Raw genomic sequence first — 27,986 nt, forward strand, 5'->3', positions numbered from 1 at the left:
AATCTTTGTATAAATGGAAAGCAGCCATAAATTCTATGAAAGGTCAACAGTGGCAACTGACTTCATGTCGTTGACTGTGTCCTGCCTGCTGAGCTCCTTAGATTACAAAGAGAGAGAGTTCTTCTGGGTAGTTGAAAACAACAATGAACACACAAAATGATAAAAGGAGACTTAGAAGTAAGTGACTTTTTTTCTCCAGGGCAGTATGACTGACTGAAAGACATCTGGGAAATGGGAATAACTTAGATTTGTTGTATCAATTCGACAAAGAACCAGGGGTGTCAGTTCACCTAGGTTACCTTAAATATAAGGTAAGGAAAACAAAATTGAATTATACAGATAATAATAATGAAAAGATTTAAAAATTTGTATGTGATAATTTTTAATATTTTAAAATTTATAAATGCATGAGCATTTTGCTTGCATATATATGAGTGCTGTTCAGTGCCCATGGAGGCTAGAGGAAAGTTTCAGATCCCCTGGAACTGGAGTTACAGATGGTTGTTAACTACCATGTGAGTACTAGGAACCAAACCTGGGTTCTCAGCAAGAACAGCCAGTGATCTTCACCACTGAGCCATCTCTCCAGCCCTGTGTATGATAATTTTTGCTAGAATTAACTTCTGCTAAATTTTCTTTCTTTTTTCCTCTCTTTTTGCAGGGTCTCATGTAGCCCAAGCTGGCCTTGAATTCTCTATGTACTAGAGGCTGACCTTGAACTCCTGATCCTCCTGCCTCCACCTTCGGAGTGCTGGGATTATAAGTAGTGTGCTGTAATGATTAGTTCTTCTGTCAATTTTTGCATTAAAACTAAGCATTTTAATATGTGAAATTATATACATACAAACATATTGAGATGGTTAATGTTGATTGTAAATATTAACAGGATCTAGAATGACAAAGAGACAATCCTCTGAGCATGTCTGTGAGTGATTTTTTTTTATATGTTTAATCGAAGTGGGAAGATCCACCCTAAATGTGGGTAGTACTATCCATGGGTTGGGATCTTGGACTGAACAAAAAGGAGCAAGCACGCTAAGTACCAGTGTTTATTGCTTTCTGCTTGCTGACTGAGGACACAATGTGACCAGCAATTTCACACTCCTGCCATGATGAACTTCCCCTGGAACTGTAAGCCACAATAAATCTGTCTTTCCTTAGCTTGTTTTTGTCAGAGTATTTTATCACAGCAATAGGAAAATGAACTAATACAGAAAATTGGTAGGAAGTGAGGTTAGTGCTGTGATAAACATGATCATTTGGTTTGTAAGCTTTGGAACTGGTTTGTAGAAGTAATATGGAAGAATTTGGAAATTTGGGCTAGGATGGCTAGCATGCTGTAAGCAAAACTTATTGATCCATTCTGCTTGGAGTCTGGAGAAGGCCAAGAGAAGTGTGGACAGTGGATGCCTGACTCATGAGGTTTCAGAGGGGAACAGGAACTCTATTAGAAACGGTGTTAGAGACATTCTTTTTCTGTTTTTTTTTTTTTGTTTCTTCTGTTTTGTTTTGTTGAGACAAGGTCTTACTACATAGCCCTGGCTGGCTTGGAACTCACTACATAGACCAGGCTGACCTCAAACTAACAGAGATCCACGTGCTTCTGCCTCTGGAGTGGTAGAATTAAAGGCGTATTACACCACACCCGGCTAGAAGCCATTCTTGCTACGTTCTGATGAGAATCTGGCTGTATTCTGCCCATGTCTTGAGAATTTGCATGAAGCTGGATTAAAAAGTAATAGATTAATTTCTTTGGTGGAAGAAATTTCAATAGAGCATAGCATTCAGGCTTTGACATAGATTCTGTTCAGGTTCTTCCTCAGATCCACAGTGAAAGAGCAAAAAAGATGAAAACTGTGAAGTTTAAGAAAGGAAAGTTGTATGAACAAGTTTAAAATTGCAGACAAGGAGAGTGTAGATGACAGGCATCCTTAATTGTTAGAGAAACCTCATTGTCTTCACTAGGACAAGAAGAAAAATACCCTGAGGGCAAGGCTCCACCCATTGAAGCTTCTAGTTTGCAAAAATTCACATTTATGTGAAAGGAGAAAGCCTGAACAGAGAAGAGGGTGTTCCCTGCTTGAAAACAACTACCTAGGAAAGTGATCTTGCAGATTCAGTCATCAAGGCATACAGAAGCCACTATAGCTATGGTCCAAGGGGTCAGATTCCATCCCAAGCTGGCAGCAGAACTTGGTGGCATCATGTTACCTGTTTTGCAGGCATAAAAGATGCACGATTGAGGGGATTATGGAGTCTTGCTCCAAAGTTCCAAAGAGTCACTGAGGCCTGGCAATGTGTGGCAGGGTCAGAGACCTTGCAAAAAGGTCCTAAGAGATCACTGCATGGTGCAGTGGAGATCCCAGGATGTTGGAGATGCCAGAACTATGGAATATTTGCCAATCAAATCTCTGGTTTGGAATGGAGCTGGCTCAAGAGAGAGTCTATGTGTGCTACAGGTAGGAGATACGGAGGTGTGGGGCTACCTTTGAAACCAAGATGTTTCCATCACAAGCCCAAGATGCAAGACATGGAACTGCAGGATTTAGTATTTGTCTGGTCTGGTTTGGGTCTTGCTTTGGTCCAGTTATTCCTCCCTTTTGGAATGGGAAAGTTTACTCTGTGTCATTTTATGCTGGAAGTATGTAACTTGCTTTTTGATGTTATAGGGGCTCATAGATAAGAAACTACCTGAGTCTCAGAAGACACTGAACTTAGACTTCTGAATAATGTTCAACCGTGGGATTTTTGGTGTTGGACTAAATGCATTTTGCATTATGAGATGGATGTGAGTCTATGGGGAAAAAAGGTAGAAGGTTACAGCTTAAAAGTGATATGTTTGGGTGTCGAGCTGACAAGGATTAGACTCATGATAGTTAATATTGATTGCCAATGTGGCAAGATCCAGAAGGACTGAAGAGACAAGACTCTCGCCATGCCCAGAAGGGCTTTTCTTTACTAGGTTAATTGAAGTGGGAAGATCTACCCTAAATGTGGGTGGTACTATTCCATGGGCTGGGGTCCTGGACTGAATGAAAAAGAGAAAGCAAACTAAGCATGGTGGTACATGCCTTTAATCCTAGAATTCAGGAGACAGTGGCAGGTAGATCTCTGTGAGTTCAAGGTCAGTCTGGTGTACATGGCAAGTATATCCAGGCCAGCCAGATATACATAATTAGTCTCTGTTGAGAGGGAGAGGAAGGGAGGGAGGGAGAAAGGGATGGAGGGGGAGAGAGAGAGACAAAGAGAGACAGAGAGAGACAAAGCACAGTTTGAGTACCAGCATTCATCACTATCTGCTTCCCAACTGAGAATTCAATGTGACCTCACACTCCTGCCTCTATGCCTTCTCTGTCATGATGGACTTCCCTTTAAACGGTGAGCTAAAATAAACTCTTCCTTAAGTTGCTTTGATCAGGTATTTTGTTGTAGCAATGAGGAAAGTAACTAGTATAAACATTTATATATAAGAGCTGTATGTTTTTATATATGAATATAATTATGTGCACTTTTATAACCTGACTTTACTCTCAATACACTGGGAATTTTTCCTCATTAATAAACAAGTTTACATTTCTATTTGTAATGACTGCATAGGATTCCATTATATGAACACACAACACTGTGTTAACTAATCCTTTACTGTTGAGCATTTAGGCAGTTGACTGTTTGCCATTTGCATTGGTTACTTCCTGTTGCTGTGATAAAACACCATGACCAAGGCAACTTATAGAAGGAAGAGTTTACTTGGCCTATGGTTCCAGAAGGATAAGAATCCATCATGGTGGGAGGCGTGGCAGAAAGCAGCCAGAGCAGAAAGCTGAGCCCTCACATCTTTAAGCAGGCACAGGAAGCAGAGAGAGACAGACTGGAAATGGGAAGGGGTCCTGAACTCTCCAAGCCCACCCCCAGTGATGTGCCCACCTCCAACAAGGCCACACCTCCTAAATGGCTCAAAACAGCACCACCAACTCAAACACTTAGAGTTTATAGGGGACATTCTCATAGAAACTACCACACCGCTATTATCAGCAAACTGCTGGAGTCATTTTTGTTACCCGTGGCCGTTATGTCCCTTGGGAGGCTTTACTGAAAGAGAATTACTGGAGAAAATCATGTGCATTTTATTAAGGTTTTCACTCAAAAATTTCAGAAAGTCTCTGCCTGCTGTGGGCTTGGGTTCCATCTTCACTTCTTGTTCCTCTGTATTCCTTTCTGGCTTATGCGCCTGCTCTTCAAGGTAGCAGAGAAGTTTATTTGAAAACCTTAGCTCTGCTGACTTTGGTTTCAAAATGATGAGGCTCCTGCTTCCTGTGAACTCACTCCAAAGGTGTTCAGCAATGGCCGTGGGATCCAGCCTCACTCATCTCTGAGCATATGACCCAACTGTTTCCAGCATTGTGGGAGTCTAGTGTGCCAGGTTGTTGGGGAACAGAATGCCTGGTGCAACACTAGATGATTGCAACCATAGAGATGTCTTTTGCCTCAGACTCTTTTGGGGACACTGGACCCCTTTGCTGTATAGCCTTCTGTCAGCTCTGACCTCTGCTCATCTCCTGAGCTTTGGAAATAGCTTGGTTGGTAAAGTACTTGCCTTGCAAAAAATACCTAAGTTCAACTCCTAGAATCCATATAGAAAAGCCAGGTGTGGTGGCACACACTTGAATCCCAGGACTGAGGAGGTGGAGCTAGGAGGATCCTTGGGACTTTCTAGGCAGCCAGCCTCACCTACATTGGTGAGCTCCAGGCCAATGAGAGACTTTGTCTCAAAAAAGGTAGACAGAGCTTAGGAATGACACCCAAGGTTGTCCTCTGGCCTCCTCATGCACATGCAGGGGCATACATACATACACAAAGCTAATCAACTGACTCCCTTCTTTTTAAAAATTACACTGATTTGCCAGGTGTGATGGTGCACGCCTTTAATCCCAGTACGCGGGAGGCAGAGGCAGGCAGATCTCTGTGAGTTCGAGGCCAGCCTGGTCTACATAGCGAGTTCCAGGTCAGCTGGGGCTACAGGAAGACCCTGCCTCAAAAAGACCAAAAAAAAAAAAAAATTACACTGATTTATTGGGGGATAGTACGTGTGTGCCGCGGGGCCTGTGTGGAGGTCAGAGGACAACTTGAAGCTGGTTCTCTCCTTCTACCTTTACATGGGTTCTGGGGGCCAGACTCACGTTGTCAGGCTTGTTGGTGAGCACCTTTACTTACTGAGACATGCCACTGGCTCCTGAGTCCCTTCTTATTTTTTCCTTTTTAACTGATAAATAATAATCATGTATATTTATGGGGTACAGTGTGATGACACAATACATATATACAGTGTGTGATGCCCAGCTCAGGATAAATAGCCTTCTTATTTCCTTTGTGCTTCTCTGTGGTTAGAATCTTCAAACACCTCTCTTCTAGTTCCTCCTAAAGTACTGAGTAAGTCTTTTATAATCTCCTGATTTCTGACCTCTCCTCTACTCCAACCTTGCTCACTTACATGCTAAAGCTTACCCCATCCCTGAATCTCCAGGTATTAATGCCCCTGTAGAAACCAGACCTTTTGTAAGTTCATCTCCAAATGTTTGATCTCCTGTGAACTGGACCTTTTTTGAGGGGTGCCACATATCCTGGTTTTTCAAAGGTGGGATTTTTGTGCCTGGCTTAGAGCACTTATTGAAGGCAGTCAGTAAACATGATGTGACCAGAGAATGCAGTCAGCAAGCTCCCAGGCTGAAGCAAATCTCCCCACGGCCAAGTGGAGTGTGAAGACTTCTTGATCACTTACACTCCAAGTGGCCTCTGTCCCTGATCCCTCTGTCGAAGGGAGCCCAGATCCTGGACAAGCTTTATGGCTGCAATTGTAGTGGTTTGAATGAGTAATCTTCCCCATAAGCTCAAGTCACCAGTTGAATACTTTGGTTACCAGTTGGTGGCATTGTTTTGGGAGAGTCATGGAACCTTTAGAAGGTATGGCCTGATAAGAGGACTGGACTGGGCTTTGAGAATTTATCCTTTGCTCCATTTCCATTTCTTCTCTCTGCTTCCTGTGTACTTGAAGATGTGAGTGCTCAGCTTTTGGCTCTGGCTGCCTCCTGCCATGCCTTCTCACCATGGAGGACTCTTATCCCTCCGGAACTGTAAGCCCAAATAAACTCTTCTATAAGTTGCCTTAGTCTTGGTGTTTTATCACAGCAACAGAAAAATAACTAATGTTAAAAATAACAGTCCATGTCCCTTTCCACTGAAGAGATATGAGATTCTATGTGAGCTGCTTAGCCTCTGCTCTGTTTCCTAATCTGAATAGTAAGTACCCGCTATCAGGTAGTTGTAGAGGTCAGATTTGATAACGGGATGAACAGGGACTAGCACAGTATGTCTGTGTGCTAAGCTCCCACATTGGTAGTAATCATGACTTTCATGTTTTGAGGGACACTGGGGAATTGGACTGTGTGACTTTCTCTAAAAAGGCACTGACTCCAGCCTTCTAGAAGAATAGTGACGTTGGTTATAGGCTTTCCTTTAAAGACTCTTTGCAGTGAGTCTTCAAAATAATAAAGAACAGGATAACAACACTCATCAGAGTTGCCCAGGTCAATTGCTCATCACTGCAGAGTCATATAACACATGTTTTTCCTTAGCTTTTCTAAGTTCTTTTCCATTTGATTGTAAGTATTGCCTCAGGAAGGCAAGGAGATGCACTGTAACAGTTTGCACCAGTGACTCTAAATTCAGGGATCTGGTTTGCCATCAGCACTAATTCACTGGTGACTTTGGGCAAGTTTTTCTACTTTCCTGAATCTCAGCTTTCTTGTTCACAGACTGAAGATGGTAATAACACCATGTAGGGTGGTTTGGGGAAGTAAACATATATATAATGCATGCAATGCACCTAACATATTCAGAGGTCTCGATGAACGTGAATTACTGTCATCCAACCTCACTGCCTCCATTGCCTTCCTGTTCTACCTGACACAGGTCCCGGCTGTAAGGGTCAGTTCAGGCAATGTTAACCTAGGTGAATAAAATAAATAGGATCTGTCCCTCCCCACTGCCACCAGAAGGTGAGATCAATATCTTTCTGCATGTTCAAGTCTGGCTTGTGGCATTTTCCTTTGATCAGGGCCTTCAGTGCCTGCCTTTGGAGTTCCTGGGAGCAGATCTGAGCTTCTTCCCTGAGCACAGGACCTACCACAGTGAAAGTTCACATCCTGAGCTTTCTTCCCCTGAGTGTGGCCCACCTTTCTGGGAAGGGTCCCTCTCCCTAGGGTTCTAATATACGAAACGGGGCTAGCAACCTCATGTCTAGCAAGTCACCCCAGGGGACCCTAATGCATACCTAGCTATGTGAACCCCCCTCCCCATCTCAATAAAGCTCTTTCGCTATTAATAGAGGAAAATGATTCTGCCTAAAGGGAACAAGCTTGATTATTTTTCTTCTTTTAGCAAAGTCACTGAAATATCTCCAAATCTACTCTCCTTGTTTTCTTTAAAAGCAGTAGCCCAAGGGACACGGCCCATTTCGATGTTTGTTTTTCTCTTTCTTTCCATTACTCACATGTCCTTTACTGAACAATTGTCATTGCTACTGGGGGGTGGGTAGGGGAAGAAAACCAAACAGAAGATGAGGAAGGGTTCCTTCTCGCTCTGTTGTGCAGCAGGAGGCCTGGGTCAGCAGGTGGCCCAGGCCACACGCAGGCACCTTGACCTAATGCTCTTTGGTTTCCTCTGATACTTGGCTTTGGTGCAGTCAAGTACAAAGACCCAGTCTGCCCTGAATTAAGCCAGAAAGTGGCTCTGAAGAATTAACTAAATCCTAATCACAGCACACAAGCAGGCAAGCCCATCACAGATGAAATGATGCCTCTGGAACAAGGAAGCTCAGATGAGGTGGTTCAGCATTGAAATGAGGTTATGTCATTGTGTTTCTGCTTCTTTCTGCCCTCATTTTACCTGGTAAAATTGCCTCTAACCATCAAGAATCTGAATGTGTACTCCTTCACCTGATATGCATTTAGCAAGTACTTTCTAGTACTAAGAATGCATAAAATTGTGGAGAACAAGGTGGATGTAGCCAGGCCCTCTTGAAGTTTAAATTCCATTGGTGAGGATACAAGGTGTTCTGGATGAACTGAGCATTAGAGCAGTGAAGTCGAGGGCTCTGAGGGAGCCAGGTAACAAGTCATCTATAGAGCCTAACAGATGGCAAGACTTCCTGCAGGGAAAGGTGGTTTCTATTGGAAGGCAATGGGTAAAAGCACACACAAAGGTCCTGAGTCTAGGAGCTGGAGAGATGGCTGAGTGGTTAAAAACATTTGCTGTCCTTCCAGAGGACCTAGGTTCGATTCCCAGCACCTACATGGCAGCTAACAACCATAATCCAGTTCCAGGGGAGCCAACATCCTCTCCTGACCTCTGTGGGCATTGCACGCACATGATGCACTTACATACATGCAGGCAAAACACTCATACACACAAAATGAAAAAAAAAAATTAATTTTTTTAAAAGGTCCTGAGTCTAAAAAGCAGATTTCAGTTGGAGAACTAAAGAGTTCATCATGGATGTGGCAAAAATATGGTAGCTGGGGCAGCTGGCAGATTACTGGAGCCCTAAAGATATATATATATATATATTTGGGGGGGCAGCACTGTGGAAAACCATGGACAAGGAAGGCTAAGGACATCATCAAACTTGCATTTTATAAATGTCACTCTGGCTGCTGAGTGGAGTGGTGGACGGGCAGAGTGGGGAGGTGCAAGCAGTAGCCCTCACAGTAGGCAGTGTAGTATAGACCAAAGGCACTGTCACTCTTCTCCTGACCCAAGAGGCTTCTCTGAGAGCCACCATAGCACGTCATTGTCACATGGATCTGGAAGATTTCTCTCCACCAAACACACCAGGAAATTGATTTCTTTAGGAGATGGTGCTATTTTGGGAGCAGAGGGCTCACTGATGTTCAGGAGCAGATTTAAATGAGGCATTGAGATGGCTTGGGCAGTAATACCTAATGCCGAAGAGCTGAGATCCCCTGCTGCCTGCTGTGCCAGGCTGGGCACCCGGGACTGCTGTCTACCCCTCCCCATCCTGTCTTCCACTCACAGGTGCCTTGATAGACCACCTCTCTCTCAGCAGTGTATGTGACCTCGAGAACTGCCTTTCAAGTTACACTGCTCTAACGTTTCTGGCAGCTGGTATAGTTTCTAGGAGGGGTCAGAGTAGGTTAGCCAGTGCTCCAAATGCCTCCCAATCCAGGTTCCTCTGGGACTTAGTGACACCAGAGCAGATGGCTGAGACCACCTGCCTGACTTCTTTCATTTACTTTGCAAATGTGTTCTAGCCCCATGCTCAGATGATGAGCCAGGCCTATGTTCTAGCCATTTCCTGGGGACCCATTTTGCCTCCAAGCTGTCCTGGTCTTTGTATCGGGAGAAAACGGATGGCCCAAGAGTTCCCCAACATCTCACCCGTTGGTGATGTCCAACAAGAATGACCTTCTAATTCTCAAATACGCCAATTTTGTGCTCATCTCTTGGCCTTTGAATTTGCCTTCCTGTTGCCCTGTCCTTTTTTACCAGCCCTGTCACCAACCCAACCTGCCTAAGAAAGATGGGATATTTCTGCTTCTCCTTCAGATTTAGAGCAGGTCTCATGCTATTTGATTGTTTCCCCCATAACTTTGCTTCATTGAGGCAGAGCCCCCCCCATCTGCCTTGCTTGGCTGTTTACTCTCATTTTCTTACATACGCACAAAAGTCATCTTAATAAATATGTTGGCTCATGCAATGTACAAAGATCAACTAAAAATGGATTTATATCTTATATGTAAAACCTAAAACTACAAAACTACTAGAAGGAAACACATGAGGAAAAGCGTCTTAGCAATGGTCTGGGCAATAATATTGTGGATATGATCCCCAGAGCATGGGAAACATAAACAAAAATAGATTAAAGGACGATAACAAATTAAAAAGCTTCTGTACAGCAAAGGAAATACTCAACAGAGTCAGGAGACAGCCTACAAAACATATTTGCAAACCATATACCTGACAAGGGGTTAATGTAAAATTGCTTAATGAAAGCTGAGCGTGGTGGCACACACCTTTAATCCCAGCACTCGGGAAGCAGAGATGGGTGGATCTCTGTGAGTTCAAGACCAACTTGGTCTATATAGTAAGTTCTAGGCCAGCTGGGGCTACAGGGAGACCCTCTCTCAAAAAGACAAAAAAAAAATTACTTAATGAATTCAAACAAACCAATAGCAAGAGAACAAGTAATGCAATTAAAAATGACCAAAGAGCTGGGCATGGTGGTGCACACTTTTAATCCCAGCACTTGGGAGGCAGAGGCAGGATGATCTCTGTGAGATCAAGGCCAGCCTTGTCTACATAGTAAATTCTAGACCGGTTGTGGCTTCAAGAAGACCTTGTCTCAAAAAAGCATAAATTAATTAGTTAAATTAATTAAAAATTGTCAAAGGACCTGACTGGATTGATCCTCAATAGAATTTATACAATAGCCAACAGGTACATGGATAAAAAGTTCACCACCGCAAGTCATCAAGGAAATGCAAGTCAAAACCACAGTGAGGTTGCACCCCACACTTGTTAGAATAGTTATTACTAAAAAGATAAAAGGTAACGCATGTTGGTAAGACTGTGAAGAAAAAGGAACACTGTCTATTGGTAGGAATGTAATTAGTTCAGCCATGGAAAGCAATATGGAGGCTCCACAGGCAAAAAAATAAAACTACCATATGACCTGGCAATCCCACTACTGGACATACTGAAATCGTTAAATGTTTAAATTTTAAATAGATATCTTTATTGCCACATCTGTTGCAATCAAGACCAGGAACCAGCTTAGGTGATCATCAGCAGATGGGTACATAATGAGAACACCATGATGTATACATGCACAGTAGACTACTCTTCAGCCTTAAGAAAAGAAATCCTGCCATTTATAACAAAATGGATGAACCTAGAGGATATTAGCTACCTGAGTAAGCCAGGTACAGAAAGACAAATAGTGTAGGTCTTACTGTATGTGGACTCTGAAACAACTCAAATTCACAGAAACTGAGAGTAAGGGTTGCGTGTGGGTAAGCAGTGGAAACAGGAAGGTGTTGAGCAAAAGGTACAAAGCTCTGGTGAGTCAGGATGAAGACGTTCTGGAGACCGGCTGTACAGTGTGGTGACCATAGTCAATACTGATGTGTTCTTGAGAACGGCCAAGAGAGTAGATCCTAAATCGTTTCAAAGACTGTAGGAGGTGATGAAATTGAGGGTGAAACTGATTTCACAATGTGCACATGCATCAACACATCACATTGTACATGGTAAATATACATGTTTTAACCAGTTATATCTCAATAAAGTTGGGTAAAAACACATTTGTGAAGGAGTGACCTCCTATGTAACACATTTTGCTGAAAAGACTTGTATTGCCTTAATACATGTGTTTTCTTGTGAACCAAAGCCTGATAAACTTTACTAACTCCCCAATGTTTAACCTAAGCATGAGAATTTTCATTAATAAAATCAATCTGAAATTAATCCTATTCATTTTCTAAAACCACCGATCCCTCCTTACAAAGCAACCCAAAGAGAAGAGACTGGGGAAAAGATGAGATTAAATTAGACTTATTATTCATCAATTCATTGAACAAACATTTCTTTATTGACTACTGTGACTTATCAGATGCTGGGTGTAAGGAGAAATAAGGAAAGCCAAGTTGAAGCTTTCCTTGTCTATTTTTATTCCTGTGGGAGAAGCTGAGGAGCAAATCCACAGCCTTATATATTCTAGGCAAGTGCTCTATCACTAAACTGCATACCTAGCCTGAGAAATTCCCTTTTTCAAAAGTGAACACCTTGAGGCTAGAGAGACTGCTCAGTGGTTAAGAACATGCACTGCTCTTGCAGAGGACTAGAATTGGCTCCCAGCCGAGACATCAGGAGGCTAACACAGCCAGCCTGTAACTCTGGCTCTGGAGGATCTGACACCCTCTTCTGGACTCCACTAGCCCCTGCACTAACACTTGCACATACCCACACAGACACACACATGTGCACACAATAAAAAATAGAATTGAAAAATAGTGACCACCTGAATAACTCAGTCTGAAATGGTGCCAGAGCCCCTCTCCCCTATTTGATGAGCAGTGGGGGACAGAAGGGGACAGTGAACCAGTAGGTAGGGATGGGCAGGGGTGATCTCTGAGGAAGTGGCATTGGGGATGAGCAGGACCTTGCCAGGTGGGCTGAGGGATGTATAGGAAGCCACCTGTGTCTTAAGTCTGTCTTATCTAGCGGAGGAGGCTTTTCGAACAACATAAACAAGGAACTGACTCGCTTCCAAAAAGCAGAATGCTGACCCTCATTCCTTGCAGTTGTTAGCCCACAGTGGGCAAGGGACTCAAAAAAATCCACCAGTTGTGGGGGTTGCAGGGATAAATGCCACCTTTTTATAGGACAAAGGCTTCTTGGGGTTGTACTGCCTTCATCCTGAACCTGCTCTGCTGCCTTCCAACCTCCAAGTCACTATTGCTTCCTCCTATGGCATCCTGTGTGTGTTGGCTGTCGCTGTTTGTGGCAGTCACTACACTCTACCCTGCAATTACAGTTATTTGCATCTGTGCCTGGCCTCCCCCATGAATCTTCAGCCCTGGAGGGCAGGCATTAGTTCTTGGGCCCTCCCTTCACCTGTAGACCCCCTTGCTTTGCTACAAGTAGATGTTCCTTGAATATTCATGGCTACTCTTTACATCGATCGGATAGCTAGGATTTCTGGCTAACGCTGTGGAGATATCCTTATTACAAAAAGAGGTTTAATATGAGAGAAGGGAAAGGAAGTTTTGGGAGCCTAGAGACCTCACACATAGATGCTTCTTCCATTGGAAAATGCTGAATGAGACAAGATTCTCCAGTAGAGTTGGCCAGAAGAAGACAAGGACACTATAGGGGCACAAAAAGACAAGGGGCAGTGGGGCCAACTGCCGCTTTCCCTGTTTTGGTCTTGGTAGTGGTGAAAAGTCATTAAGATTGTCTCATGTGCTTGCTACAAATCTAGGCCACAAACATCTCTGCTTGGTCTGAGATTCCTGATGTCTGACCTGTTAGTTGGTTAACTGGTTAATTTGGGTTAGTTGGTTATCTGGCTGATTCTTAACGTCTCCAGTGTCATATCTCTTACTAAGAGGATTTCTCTCTCTCCCTCTCTCTCTCTCTCTCTCTCTCTCTCTCTCTCTCTCTCTCAACTTTTACAAAAACTTTATTGAGAATTTCATACATGTATATAAGTGTTTTGATCAAATCCATGCCCACTCCCTCCCCTACAACATTCTCCCTTCTGAAGAGGTAACCGTAAAATCTTTTAAGGACTAGATACACACTCCCAAATACTTTTGACATTTTTTGCCTTTGGAACAGAGTATGTTGCTAAGAGGCCCAAGGACATTTTGACTTTTAGCCAAGAAACTGGCTACATTTCTTTGGGGTCTTTTTACCCTAACTGCCTAGCCAATTCCTACCTCCTATTCTTATCACGCCATCTTCTGAAGAGGTTACCCAAATTGCCAATAGGGAATTGGGATGCAGATCGTTCTGGCTTCTTCCATGCTGAACAGGGACACCGGGTGAGGCAATTGGAGTATCCCTTCAGTGGGTCTATCAAAAAGACTCCCAAATTGCATAACTCTTGTCTCCCTTTTATCTCTAGGGGGAAAAGAAACTCCTTGAATCATGAATTGGAGATGTGAAGGAGAAGTAAAAGCAAGAGTAATTAGCATTACAAGTTCTAGACAGGGAACTAGAAAAAAAGCTTATATAAGGAGAACAGTGTTGTCCTGAATAATCTAGAAATAATCTAGATAGATAAGTCCAGCTTTCTTTTTCTGTGTCTCCCCCCCCCACCCCGGGAATGAAACCCAGGATTCTACCTCTGCGCTAGATCCCCAGTCCCCTTTTTGAGGCAGGGAACCAAGTTATTTAATTATTATTTTTGAAGTTGAATTAGTGTTTAAACTAAAAATTTTTTTTTTTTTTTTTGGTCTTTTTGAGACAGGGTCTCTCTGTAGCCCCAGCTGTCCTGGAGTCACTATGTAGACCAGGCTGGCCTTGAACTCACAGAGATCTGCCTGCCCAGCCTCCCTAGTGCTGGGATTAAAGGTGTGTGCCACCACGCCTGGCTTTTAAATGGTAACTTGGTATCACCCTGAGAATACAAAGTCAGATATCACTTGCTATTTGTAGTTATTATAGAAGTAAAAATAAAATAAACAGATGTAGCTAATTAAATCGAATTTCTTTACAGCATGCCAAGTTGATGCATGTTACCTCATGATTAACGTACCGTACAGTACCAAGACTTACTTACTTACAGAAGAGAAAGCCCAGGTCTTGAGAAGTTAAGTAGCTGCCAGGGTAAGGATATTTTAAACATCTAAGCTACCTATGAGTTTCTGTTTGCTTTTGGAGTATGAAAAGAACGTCATGAATTTCACAGAACTAAAAGGTAGAACAGAATGTGGTGTTGGAAATGATTAACTTCGAAAACACGGACATGTATTGTTTAACTGTTTACTCTGGGAAGTTAAGAAAAAAAAAAGTAAATGAAATATGGAAAAACAAAGCCCCCAAAACCTGAGTATTTGATGTCATTCCAGCCTCAGAGGCTGAGGCAGGAAGATCGTGAATTCAAGGCCAGCCTGGGCTATGAGACTATGTCTTAAAAACAAGGCAAAACAAAAGAAAACAAAAGCAGAAAACAACCCCAGGAAAACAGTTTTTGTTTTCCAGGAGGATCACGTGGAGCTCATGCCACTGAAGGAGGAGCCAGCTGACCTTTGACGCCCCAGTTCACCTCACCCATTGGCTGCACTTGACTGTGACATCATCTCCTCTCAGGACAAGGAATGATCTGGTAAGAAAAGGGCACATGGGGACCAAGACAGAATGGAAAGAACCAGGTTTGGTTCTCTCTTGGCTGTAACTTGTTAACCGAAATCAAGTTTATTTTCCTTGTCTCCTTGGACTAAGGATAAAGTTCTCATTGAGGCCTGTGAGGATCATTCTGCAGGGTCATTTCAAGGTCAGAAAACTCACAGGCAAGCAGTGCTGAGTGCATCAGCAGATCAAGTTGTATCAGACAAGCACCTATCAAGGCCACTGACTCCCAACACAAAACAGATGTCTGAGCTATAATACAAAGCAGGAACACACAGCCCTCCTGAATGGGTTGGACTTTGTCTTGATGCTTGGAAAAAGGACAAAAAGTAAGTGGCACACGGTGTGCCAAGGATTGACAGCAGCAGCAGCTGAACAGACCTAGATTTGTGCCAGCTGGGACCATGTGGGTTCTGATGAGAGCTGCTTATGAACACACTGCGATCCTACCCCGGAGAATACATGTACGCTGCACTGTCAGGTTGACCCACTCTGGGGAGAGTTCCCTGGGCCACTGAAGGTGAAATGAGATCAGATGAAGATTCCACTTGGAGCTCAGCTCTAGAAACTGCCCTCGTGTTTTGTGTGTTTGTAACAGTGAATGCCATGCACATTACAGGCTGTGTTCTAAATCTCCCCTAATCACGCTAAACTCCTCTTAGGCACTGTTTGCCTGCGAGGAATATTAGTAAGTAATGAAAAACAAGTGCTTTCTAAAGGGCCAGGGACCTTCCCACACTCTGTATACAGTTTCTGCTGACCAATTTACACAAAGTGGCTTATATCATCTGTCACACTCTGCTGATAGTCAGTAGACTTGCAAACCTGAATATTATAGCACAATTCTCCCTTGAGGAAAATAATTAAATTGTATAGTAACAGTTTTAGACATTAATAATTGTGATTTCTTAAAAAAGGCAATACCAGTGCATATGACTAGGAAAAAAAGAGTAGAAATTACATACACATGCCTGTGTGCATACACATGTACACATGCACACTATGCAATACACACACACCCTTCAAAATATGACCATAGCTAGAACTGGGTGGTAAGGCTATAGGTATTTTTTTTTTATATTTCATATGTTCTAATGCTGTATAAGGAACATATATTTATACAATCAGATACATTATAATGGTCAATTTTAAAGTATGACATATGCTTCTTGCTAGCCTAGAAGTTAATAGATTAAGTTTAAGTTGAAAGTTCTTCACTCAAGGGTCTTCTAGGAAAACGAGGATTTTTTTTTCCCCCTCAAATAAAACTTGAAATTTCTTAGTAGGGAACATTAACTGACCTTAATGCTCAAATGATAACTGTGAGAGAGGTGGTGGCTCAGGGCCCTTGGATATATACTTAGCGCAGAAAAGGCTCTTCTCCCAGTCAGGTGACCATCTGTCTTCATCGGACCCTCATTTCCTCATGTCCCTGTCAACATGCCGTTATAGAAAACCAGATCTCCACTTGCATCCTGTCGCTACAATGTGCTAACCACAGGCTCTTAGCCAAGTCATTAGCCTTGGTGCCTCAGTCTTTAATCTGAAAACTAATAGGCTCATTAAGAGCAGGAAATGAAGCAATGCATGTGGGCCTGTGTTGGCACGGACATGCAAGGTTGGCTGTTCTGTCTCCATTGGCTTTTCCTAATCATCTTTTCCACCTATCCCACCAGACCATCGCTCTGAGTTAGCTAGTTCTATAAGCCCAAGACATACAGTTAAGAGCTATGCCCTTCCAGAACAGCCCCAGGGGCACATTAAAAAAAAAAAAAAAAAAAAAAAAAAAAAAAAAAAAAGCTTAAAACATGGTTCCTACTTACCTGCTGGCACGTGGCTGGCTTCCTGCAGAAGAAACAGAGGTTTCAATGGGTAGTAACGGTCTCTGGCCAAGGAATCCCCTGGGAGCCTGGCTGTGCCTGGTGCTTGCTTCCCTCAGTAAGCCAGTGCTCTCTTTAAGCTGGGCCTTTTGGTTTCTCTGACTCAGAATGTCTTAGGTCATTCTGAGCCAGTCTTCTCCTCCACCTCCCCTCTTCCCTATTTTACCTGCTGCTCTGGACATTTGTCATCCCCCTTGACTGCCCAACAGCATCGTCAACCCCACCCGTCTCCCCTTTTCTTCCCCCCAGCCACACACATACACACGCACACACACACACAGGTGTTGTCTGGCTGCACTAGACCTGCAATGTGATCTGGGGTCACCATGCCTTCTCAGTGACTCTGTGAGCAGCCCCCAGATTTTCAAAACTTTCTTTGGATTTAGTTTTAGTTGCTTATGATTCAGAAAGTTAGCCAGCTTTTCTGTGTCCTCCCTGCCTACCATAGTGCTAAATCCTCTGACTGCAGACCCTCAAATCTCCCTGAGTCTCCACATCATGTCATTTACCTAGTGGCGGTGATTTTTTTTTTTTTTCTGTCTTTTTTGTCTCCCTGTAGTCCTAGCTGCTTAGAACTTGCTATGTAGACCAGACTGGTCTTGAACACACAGAGATCCACTTGTCTCTGCCTCTCAAAGTGCTGGGATTAAAGGCCTGTGCCACCACACCTAGACTGTGATGTTTTAATATAATTATCTTCCCTACACTGGTAGCTCCCCAAGGACAAAGACTAAGGCTGTGTAGCTTCTGGAGTATCTCCAGCATAGAGTATCTGACACACAGTAGGTCCTCAGCGAATGCTACACAAATAATATAACCTGAGTGAACACAGGGAGTTCAGAGCAAGACCAGTGTTTCAGGTGGAGAGCCAGTCAAGCCACCAGCCTTCACATATCCTGGCACCATGCCTTGCCTGATTCCCAGGGAGCCAGATTGCTTTCAAGTTTCAGCAGGCAAGCAGGTCTTCCCTGCAGCATCCCAAGTGGGAGGGTGTGTGCCGGCCACATCTTGAAGGGAGTGAGTAACCACCCAGGCAGCGCTTAGCTTTAAATCTTGGCTTACACTGTGGTCATCTCCTGAAGCTCTCAGCTTAAAATGGAAAGTGGTATTACTCATGATGAAGGGCAGACAATAAAAAAAACATTTAGGTGGGGTCCGACACAATGGTGTGAGTATTCCTGATGACGGATTACGGGTGAGAGCATCTGCCCTCAGACAGCTCATTCATAGAAGGAAGGGCCTTTGAGTTATACCTCCAAATTAGCTCATCACTCAGCACCTTGCTCTCCAGGGTGTCAGGAGACATCTCGTTCTTTGGCCGTGGCAGGCTTGATGGAAGGAATGTTCTTGAATCAATATCAGGTTAGAGAGCATGAGCTTCAACATTCCGCAAAGCTGGATCTGAATCTCAGCTCTTGAAGTTTCTAGCTCTGTGACTATAAGCTATCACTTCTCTGACCCTCAGGTTCTTCAGTTGTGAAATGAGTAAACTTATTGTACCTACTCCAGAGTTACTGGGGTAAGTTAACATTAACATGATTAAGTGGCATAAAACCCTTCTTCCAACACCTGGCACGTGACCCACATACAATTGGTGGCTGCCATTGCTGGCAGTGTTCTTGCTGTCTTCCAACAGCCTCTGCTGCTTCTCCATCCTACATGTTCATGTTCCTTAGCCTACAGGAGTCAGGGTTCCCACTGTGGTCCACCTCTGTTGCACCAAGTATGGACCTGCCACAGCATCTAGGCACTTGCTGTTCCTTCTGTCCCAAACACTCTTCCATGAACCCGAGATGCTCTTCTTCCCTTAGCTCTTTGCTTGTCCACCCCCTCATTGCTCAGACATCAGCTCTGATACCTCTGCTACAGAAAAGTCTTCCCTGATTCCTTAGTTCCCAGGATGCCTCTGGTGACTCAAATTCATATTCAATTTCAGAAGCACTGGTCCAGCAGAATACAGAATCCCTAAGGGATAAATGCTTTGAAGTTGGTAGGTTGAGCTTGCTCTATTTGAAGGATACAGAGAAGGGATGTCCTTTAGATAGTGGAATGTGGTTCCTAAGCCACAGAGGAGTAAAGAGGCAGTGAGCATCTTAATGGTCACAAACATCAGAATAGAGAGACAGTCAAGACCAGGGAACTAAAGACCAAGGAGTGGACATTGTGTTCTGCCCCCAGAGTGGGAAGGTGGAGGAACAGGAAGAGGAGAGGAAGGGTGATGCTGATGGTGAATGGTTGGAGGGGAAGGAGAGCAAAACACATAACCTTTAAATGTGTCTCTTTGGCAGAGTGATTATTTTGAACTGAGAACAGGAGGAAGATGCAGATAAAGCTCTCGATACTCCCCTAAAAGAAGAGCATAAGTTTAGAAGGGTACCCCCTCCCTGCTCTATTTTTAAAATGAGATTTTTCTTTCCTGAAGATGCTCTGTAGGGCCTAGTTTGAAACCCACATTCAATATTCACACTTGAGGTCCTCAATATAGACTGTTGCCATTGCGATGCACAGTGTACATGGTCGAACTTCTGCCTCTTTCTTTTGTCGGTCTTTTTCAGTCCTGGTCAAGGAGCCTAAGACGGTAGAAAACAAGCAAATATTCTCTTCCCTAGAGAGGGAGAGAGTTCGCACCACTCTCCCAAGACGTGCAGTATGATGTAGGGAGTCCGAAGGGGGATGCTGGAGATGTCTTATCACAGAGAAGACATCTGAGGAGAGGGCCTGAGAAGAGTAGAAATGGAAAGAGAATTTAATTCATTAGACCAGGTTCTGGGTGAGGTTGAAGAGAGTCAGATTAAGGATACAAAGGAGATTTCTGTGCTTATTAGTACACAGGCTGACAAGAGCAGGCTGCCTCTGGGAAGGAAGGATGTATCACGGGGTGGCACTGGGGGGGGTGTTAAATTTTAAGATAAACAAAAAATAAGAAACACTCGTTTATACGCTACTCCTATTTAGCAAATGCTAGTATTTTCTTGAATTTGCTTCAGATCTTTATATTAAAGAAATGAAACAAAAATTGAAATCCTCCTTTTCTCTTTTTTGTTTTTTTGCTTTGTTTTTTTGAGACAAGGTCTCTCAGTAGCTCCAGCTGTCCAGGAACTCGCTATGTAGAACCGGCCGACCTTGATCTCACAGAGATCTGCCTGTCTCTGCCTCCCAGATGCTAGAATTAAAGGCGTGCACCACCATACTCGGCTTCCTTGATTTCCTTTTAATAATATCGCTCTCTCTTCCTCTGAGGGAACCACTATTATGAGTGGTATGCGTGTGTGTGTGTGTGTGTGTGTGTGTGTGTGTGTGTGTGTGACATATAAACAGTGTGGCCACCATGTATGGCCCTGCAGTTTGCTTTTCTTGCATTTAATATTTTTCCTGAAATAGCTATCCACTTTCATATATTATCCATGATAATTCTTACAAAATTAAGAGGAAATTCCAAATGTGGGAGGCATGGTGGCACAGGTCTGTAATCCCAGCACTGAGGCAGGAGGATTGCGATTTTGAAGCTGGCTGGGCTAAATAATGAGAACCTATCTCAAAAAAAAAAAAAAAAAAAAAAGAAGAAGAAGAAAGAAGAAAGGGAGGGAGGAAAGAGGGGAATTTTTTCAGACTTACAAACATCTTACAATTAAAATGCAGATTTAGGGGCTAGCGAGATAGCCCAGTGGGTGAATGCGTTTGCCAAACCTGATGGTCCCAGTTGGTTCCCTGGGACTCACAGGGTAGAAGAACTGACTCTTGAAAGTTGTTCTCTGGCCTCTACACTTATGCCATGCCATGTACACACACACACACACACACACACACACCACTTTAATAAAAATAATAAAATGCATATTTAAAATGCAGGTTCCTGGGCTTCCTTTGAATCTGCTAGATCAGATTCTTTAGGGCCAGGGCTGCAAATCTCTGCTGAAATCAGCTTTCCCAGGTGATTCTCAGGCATCTTCCAATCTGGAGGGCACTAAAGAGACAAGTGGTTCCCTAGAGAGGGGTAAGCGAAGAGAGGAACAGGTTGATGGAGTAAGGTAGGGGTTGGAGGAGGGTACAGTTAATGGACAGCTATTCTGGGCCAAGCAAGGTGGCAGGGAAAGACATTGTATTGTATCAGTTAAAGCTGACAATGCAGGGATCCATGGGTTTTATCAAAATAGCATGGCAAAGGTTCAAAAGGACAGTGACAGTAGGGACTGCAGTTTAAAATGTGGTCTGTGGATTCTGTAGCCCTGGCCTCCAATAATGGCTTCCCTAATCTTTAACTCAGTGGTTGGGTGATCTTGGGAAGTCATGTAACCTCTCTGACCTTCAGGTTTCTCATCTGTAAAGTGATGATCTGATCATAACAGTGCATACCTCACAGAAATTTTGTGAAGACCAACCAACTTAAGATACATAGCCTACTTGACCTGAAACAACTTCAACAGCTCCTCCTCCTCCTCTTCTCCTCCTTCCTTTTTAATGCTTTTCAGTAACTCAATTTTTTTTTTTGCTTTTGTTTTTTTTGAGACAAGGTCTCCCTGTAGCCCCAGATGACCTGGAACTCACCTTGTAGACCAGGCTGGCCTCAAACTCACAGAGATCCACCTGCCTCTGCCTCCCAGGTGCTGGGATTAAAAGTGTACATCACCACGCCTGACAATAATTCAATTTTTATTAACACCTAAGTCCTTAGCCCTGCTTTTATTTTAAAAATAAAATACAATTTGTAAAACTGGGCCATTTGACTTTTTGTTCCGTGTGTGTGCACACACTTGCTTCAATTTCCTGAATGCTTAATCTCTGTACTCATGAAAGCAAGGCTGCATGGCAGTATTCATAAACATCACAACAATGGTGGTTTTCCTGCCAGGTTTGTAGTCTTCAGTAATGATCAGGGGTTGGTTACTTGTGTGAATTCACTGTCAAACCATAGGTTTGACACCCAGCCTTTTCAGGACTGTTGGCAAGTTGGGCACGGTTCCCCAAATAAGCTTGCTTCCTTGTATCACAAGGCCCAGCTCACTCCCACTTACTTCAATAACTGCCTCCCTGAATCCACCCAGAGTTGTGGAGAATGGGCATTTCTCATGTAATTGGGGGCAGAAACCAAGTCAAGTAGAACCATATAATCCCCACATAGTTATCCCTAGCATGCATACTGTCGCAGTTCCCTCTGGGTGAGGAGCTGAATGTGTGCTAATGGGAAGATGGGGTTGGTGTAGTTTACTACCACACTCTCTTTAAAACCCTGTAGTTTATGGAGAGGCCAGGTGCCAGATGGTATGAGGAGAGCCTTTGTAAGGACTGAGAGGGCTGAGGGGTTGTGCCTGAGGCCCAAGTGGTAGGTAACCCAGAGGTCCCCGTTTGTCCACCCTCAGCCTAAATCCCCTTCTTTTCTGTAACTTTCTAAGGCCCATAGGGAAATGACTCCATGGTAACAGTTGAGGGAAGTGGATAAGACCAATTGAGGGCAGTTCAGACACAGTGAAATCTGAGTCTCAGCTCTACCTCTTTTTTTTTTTTTTAGTCGATTTTTTTGAGACAGCATCTCTCTGTAGCCCCAGCTGGCCTTGAACTCACAGAGATCCACCTGCCTCTGCCACCCAAGCGCTGGGATTAAAGGACTGTACCATGACCTGCTCAGCTCTACCTCTTAAGTCCTGGGTCACTTAACTTTTTTTTTTCTTTTAAACAATGGACTTAATCTTTTTTTTTTTTTTTAAAGAGAAGTTTTAGGGTCACAACAAAACTAAGCACAAAGAACAGCAATTTGCAAGTTTCCTTCCTTAGGCCCCTAAGAAGCCTGTTACAGTCACCACCTTCTACCAGAGTGGCACGTTTATTAAAATCTATGAATTTATGTTGGCACCTCATTACCACCCAGTACAGAGTTTACACTGGGGATTACTCTTGGTGCTGTACCTTCTAAAGGCTTTGACAAACGTAATGACAGGTATAGACCCTTATGGTATCATGCAGTCAATTTCAGTGTCCTAAAAACCTTTCCTGTAACAGAGATTCATCCCTCCCTCCTTCCTCTAATAGCCGTGGACATTTTTCTGCCTCCATGGTTCCACCTTCCCAGAAAAACCACATGGTAGAAATCAGACAGTTTGCAGCCTTTTCTGGTTTGTCTTCTCTCAGTAGTGTGTCCTTAAGATGCCTCAGTGCTTTCTCGTGGCTTGATAGCTCAGTTCTTTTAGGGTTGAGTAATAGTCTACCATGTGGACCTTTAACCTCTTGAATTCCATTTCCTGGAGTACACTAGTGGGGTAATAAGAAGCATAAACTCAGAGAATCCACGATAGTTACCGGCATGGATATCTAGTGAGTGCTTAGTACCAGCACTCTCCTGAGTGCTGTTCTGTGCTTAGTCCTTCCTGAACCCTAGGACATAGGTATTATCAACATTCTCACTTTACTGATGAAGCTCAGGGAGGTTAAGTTATTGTTCAAGACCACATGTCTGGAAGGGGGTCTCCATAGGATTTGAACTGGGACATTAGGACAGACAGACATTGCTTTCACAACAGGAATTTGTTCAGAGAAAGATATCACAAGGCCACTCTGTCATGCAAACAACATACACAAATTACTACAGTTACCACATCCCTTTGCCATCTTCTGGGACCACTGTTACACAGCAGCCTGTGGTTGTCATTATGGGGCTTATGACTGCATTTAAGGTATACCATCCCAAGAAGGTAAGCAATATTTGCATGTTGTAAAAATATGTCACCAGATAGCACCTCTTTCTAAAGTTAATATTTTGATGTAAAGCCATCCAAATGGTGAGGTTATATTTCTTCTCTAATGGGAAATACAAAGTACCAAGATGACCAGAAATTACCCAGTACTCCACAGTAGATGAATTGTCAAACTGGAATCTATCAGCCTTGGGTGTGGAGGCTCAGAGTTGCTCTGAAGAAAGCAGTGGTCAGTTACTAATCATTTATATCATCTACTGGCACGACCCCAAGACCCCATCTGAGAAAGCAGAAGTGCCCCCAGGACTCCACAGTGCCCCCCATGCTCCTCACTGAATGTGTGCACTGCTCCCCACCAGTACTGGGCCGGCACGTTCGGTCACAGGAGCCTGAGCCTGTCTAGGTCTGGCTAGCAGTGTGGGTGCCGCCTTTACTGTGGCCCGGTCACAGCATACACATGAGTCTACCCAACTCCTGCGGGCAGTTGAACCTGGGCACATCTGCTCACTCCCTGTCCCCTCCACTTCCTTCTGCCCTGGATTTCCAGACAGAGTCAAAAATGGGTTCACATCAAATAAGATTTGTTTTCCTTCAGTGTAATTTTCCATTTATAGTTGGTCTTCTCCTGAGAGGCTCTGTCTTTTTTTCTTTTTTCCTGGGTATTTGGGATAAACTTTTGGTGGTTGTTTTTGAGTCCTGTGGTCAGCAGGCCAGCCAGTCATTCATTCAGAACGTCTCCAGAAAACCAGTGGTTACCTTTACAGGAGTTTGTGCTAATTTCCATGGTTTCTGAGACCTGGCCCAGTGCCCATAGATTCAGTGTGAATCGTTAAACAGATACATCCATCAAGCCTATAGATCCTTACCTGCAGGCTCATCCTGGTGGACATGGTGAGGGACAGAACAGCACAACAGCAGAGGCTAACACAGGGGCAGGCTCATCCATTCCCACAGGGCAGGTATACAGAGGAAGAAATGGACACATGGAAGTGAAGGCCATGCCCCACCAGACCCCATGGGTGTGCAAGCCCTGCTGACTTTGCTGGCCTGTGTTCTAGACATCAGCTCTGGTTTGGTCCCTTAAATAATGTTGTGCTTCAAATGTGAAATACCCCCTATAGGCTCATGTTTTTGAACACTTGGTCCTCAGTTGGTGGCTCTGTTTTTGAAAAGTTGTGAAATCATTCGGAGTTGGAGTCTTGCTACAGGAAGTAGGTCCTTGGGGGTGGGCCTTGAAGTTTGATAGCTGGGCTCCACTTCCTGTCTGCCCTTAGCTTTCTGACTGCTGACTGAGACAGTGTGACAAGCTGCCCCATATTCCTGCCAACATGATGAACTGTATTCCTTCTTAATCTGTAGACCAAAATAAATCCTTAAATTGCTTCTTCTCTGGTCACAGTCATAAGAAAAGTACTTAATGCAGATACACTGTGTGCCTTCCTGCTACCATTCCATGCTTCTCTATGCCTGGACCTCTGTCCCACCACGCTACAGCTAATTCATCCACCCTTTCCCCACCCCAGCCAGACGCCACATTAAAGGTGTCATGACCACCTGCTCTCCTCCACAGCACTGGTCAGAGTTTAAATTCTACTTTTATTTGTGTAATTTTCCAGTTAACGTCTGGCTCTCCCTCCAGACAATAACTCCATGGAAGTGCTGCCTGGGGTAAAAATCTCTCCTTGCACTTACCCATGCTGGACTGAAATGTTCTGTTTATCATGTCTCACCCTTGGTCTGTGAGTTTCCTGAGGGTGGTGTCCAGGTCTTTTCCTAACACAGTGCTCAGCTCAATAAATACTTGGTGAGTTGGACTAAATGAGTCGGATTTAATTGAACAATGTGACTTTGGAAGAGCCACCCAAAATCTTGGAACTTTTGATGAAGCGGCTACAAAATACAACCCCCTTTGGTGACCACTCTTAGAAGAATGGTTTAGAAAGAATGGTATATATATATATATATAATCTTTTTGAGACAAAAAGGATGGCCTTGAACTCACAGAGATCCACCTGCCTCTACCTCCCGAGTGCTGGGATTAAAGGCACGTGCTACCACGCCCAGTCAGAATGGTAGCTATCTTAAGAAAAAAATATCCAAGCTTGCTTATGAGAGGAAGATAGCTTGCTGAGCTTTGGACAGTAGATTAGAAGGACACACGGCTTCTTGAAGAAGCCCCTCCAAGCTTCATCTGAAGTTTTGGGACAGTCTAGGCATAAACAGCTAATGGAAGCTCACCAGACATTGTATGGAATTTGGTTCCTCACAGCCCTTGGCTTTGTGTCATTTTCTTACCTTTCTTGGATGACAGGGCCTTGTTCATCTGCCAGGACTTTCATCTGCTGTCTTCTACTCTGTGCATTCTGAGGCCTGACTAGAACAAGATGCTCTGTCTTTGAAGCTGATCCTGGCAGATGGATCCCTGAATGAGAAAGAAAGGAGGCTCCTCTTCTGCCTGGAGGAGAAGCAGGGGGGACAGGGCAGGCAGGCAAGGCAGGGGCAGAGGGTTACAGGCCTGTGGCTCACCCAGCAAGGTTTATGGAGATAGTGCCAAGTAATGGCAGACTCCCACATCCAAACAGGGCCTGGCCTCAGTTCTGCTCACTGAGCTCCAAGGAAAACAGTTATTTGGAAAACTTGTTTTCTTTCATGCTCTCTCCTCTTTCCCATCACAACAGACCATGAACACAGTCCTTGAAGGACTGAATAGCACCCTGTAAGGATGCTAGAAAAAAGCCTCTTCTGAACTGCAAGGATTAACCTTGTTAAACATAATAGTCACAGCACAAGACAGATTAACAGGTCATTTGAAAGAACAGCACTGAGGCTCCAGTAAGCTGTCAGAGTGGATGCTCTTAGATTTCCAAACACTTTGCAATAAAACCTGCCCAATTATCACAGCTTGCCCACCACTAAGATCTGCTCCTTGCACACTTCCTATCACACAGTAGGTACTCAGCAAATAATGCTAGATGAAGATGGGAAAGTTGAGGCTGCCCTAAGGTTCTGACAACTTTCCAGAATGGACAGAAAACCTCAGTTTCAGGCACTCTTTGCTCAGAGACCCTGGGTAGCAAAGAGAATTGAATGCCATTCTGCTTTGCCTTCTAGATGTACATCCTGTTTGTACAAAGCCTTGCATTTTATTCCTTGCAATTAACAAATGTAAGTGGAATTCTAATGGCTTAACCCAGCTCTAAGGAGAGTATTTGTTAAAAAAAAGGGAGGGGGGCGGTAATCCTGTAGTCATCAAGGATTTGTTCCTGAAGAGGAGGCAGAACCCTGCTCAACCTGAAAATACAGAACAAATTCTGAAAGAGAACATCCTGGAATTTCAGTGTCTGCGGCAGAAGTAAATCAAAGATTCTTAGATGTTACTGTTGGAGAGCTAAATGCTAAAAATCAGGCCCTTGAGCTTGGATGGGCTGAACTCAGGCTGATGCAGTGGAGCCTCGGGCCAGAAGAGGGCGCTCCTAGCCAAGTATGTCTTCACTGCCAGAAATCCCAGGGTCCTTTGCACTTGGTCTTTGTTTTCTCAGCATGTTTTTGTGTTCTCTGCAGGGAGCAGAGAAGGTTTTCCCCTACTCAGTGCCAAAGATAATCTACTGGAAATATAATTAAACTGATGAGTTCACATATTAAATACCAAATCCCAGGAATATCATCATGTCCACAAAACGTTTTAATGGACTTGAACCTTTGACCTGTGAACAAATAGCACACCACACTCTTTGAACAGTCTAAATATGCCATTAGGATTCAGTATCATCCTCAGATGTTAACTCTAGGCATAGAAGATAGTCAGGCCAAAAGGGATAGACTGTTATTTTATCTCCTTGAGAGTTGCTTCCACCTGGGCCGTATTTATCAGGTTAATCAGGGTTTTGCTTTCACATAAATACTATCATCTACGTCTTGATTAAAAAGGAAGGTGTATAATCTTCAGATTGGAATACTTAAAAACTTTGTTTTTATTTTTATAGGCTTCCCTGCCTTTTTCACTCCCAATTCCCGATGGAAGAGTGGACTAATTCAAGGAGCCCTTTCGTGAAGCAACAGGCTTACGTGTAGCCATGGTGGACAAAGCCAGTGTAGAGCATTATCCTACAGAAGAACTCATACAAGTGCCCTACGACGAATGTGTGGGAAGCACTGCAGAGCTGTTTATAGGAACAAAAATATTAAAACCGTGATGCATCAATAATGGAGCGGACAAATAAATTATTTATCTGAGCAAATAGCAAGCAGGCACAAAAAAGAAACCTAGGTGTCGTACAGTTATGAGTACAGAAAAAGAATCTTTAGAACAATATGTATGGAATTATCGCACAACTGATTTAGAAACAGTTCATGTGTGGGTAGGTACATAGATAGAAATCTGAGGAGCGGAAGACCTCTGGGAGTAGAATGGGTGGGCGAGGAGAACTCAACCTTAATTTTTCTATTGCCGCTGTTTCTCCAAGGGGGAAACCTCCGCACCTTTAAAATG

General features: G+C 43.7%; 1 protein-coding gene and 1 long non-coding RNA gene across 14 annotated transcripts in view; one reads left to right on the forward strand and one right to left on the reverse strand.

Moving 5' to 3' along the window:
* The window catches only part of Fgf1 (fibroblast growth factor 1), a 112,993-nt gene that overhangs the window by 39,701 nt on the left and 45,306 nt on the right, over positions 1–27,986 (reverse strand). For 2 of the 10 annotated variants that reach the window (XM_017798816.2, XM_008835527.3), the window contains one exon: positions 16,755–16,776. The exons of 6 other annotated variants lie outside the window; for them this stretch is intronic. The gene's annotated coding sequence lies outside the window, so the exon portion shown is untranslated. Of the gene's footprint in view, positions 1–13,517; positions 13,539–16,754; positions 16,777–25,792; positions 26,304–27,986 lie in introns of those variants that run through there. 2 more of the 10 variants (XM_008835528.3, XM_029564719.1) reach the window with 2 other exon arrangements.
* On the forward strand, positions 51–27,701 carry LOC115070751. 4 transcript variants are annotated; one of them, XR_003849888.1, is made up of 4 exons: positions 51–177; positions 14,300–14,409; positions 14,785–14,908; positions 27,481–27,701. It is a non-coding gene; the product is annotated as an uncharacterized LOC115070751 (long non-coding RNA). The 4 variants fall into 4 exon arrangements; XR_003849889.1 differs by lacking the exon at positions 51–177 and adding an exon at positions 195–311; XR_003849890.1 differs by lacking the exon at positions 51–177 and adding an exon at positions 757–1,131.

Source organism: Nannospalax galili, unplaced genomic scaffold, assembly GCF_000622305.1.
Source record: "Nannospalax galili isolate Female #2095 unplaced genomic scaffold, S.galili_v1.0 scaffold1077, whole genome shotgun sequence".
Lineage (NCBI taxonomy): Eukaryota > Metazoa > Chordata > Mammalia > Rodentia > Spalacidae > Nannospalax > Nannospalax galili.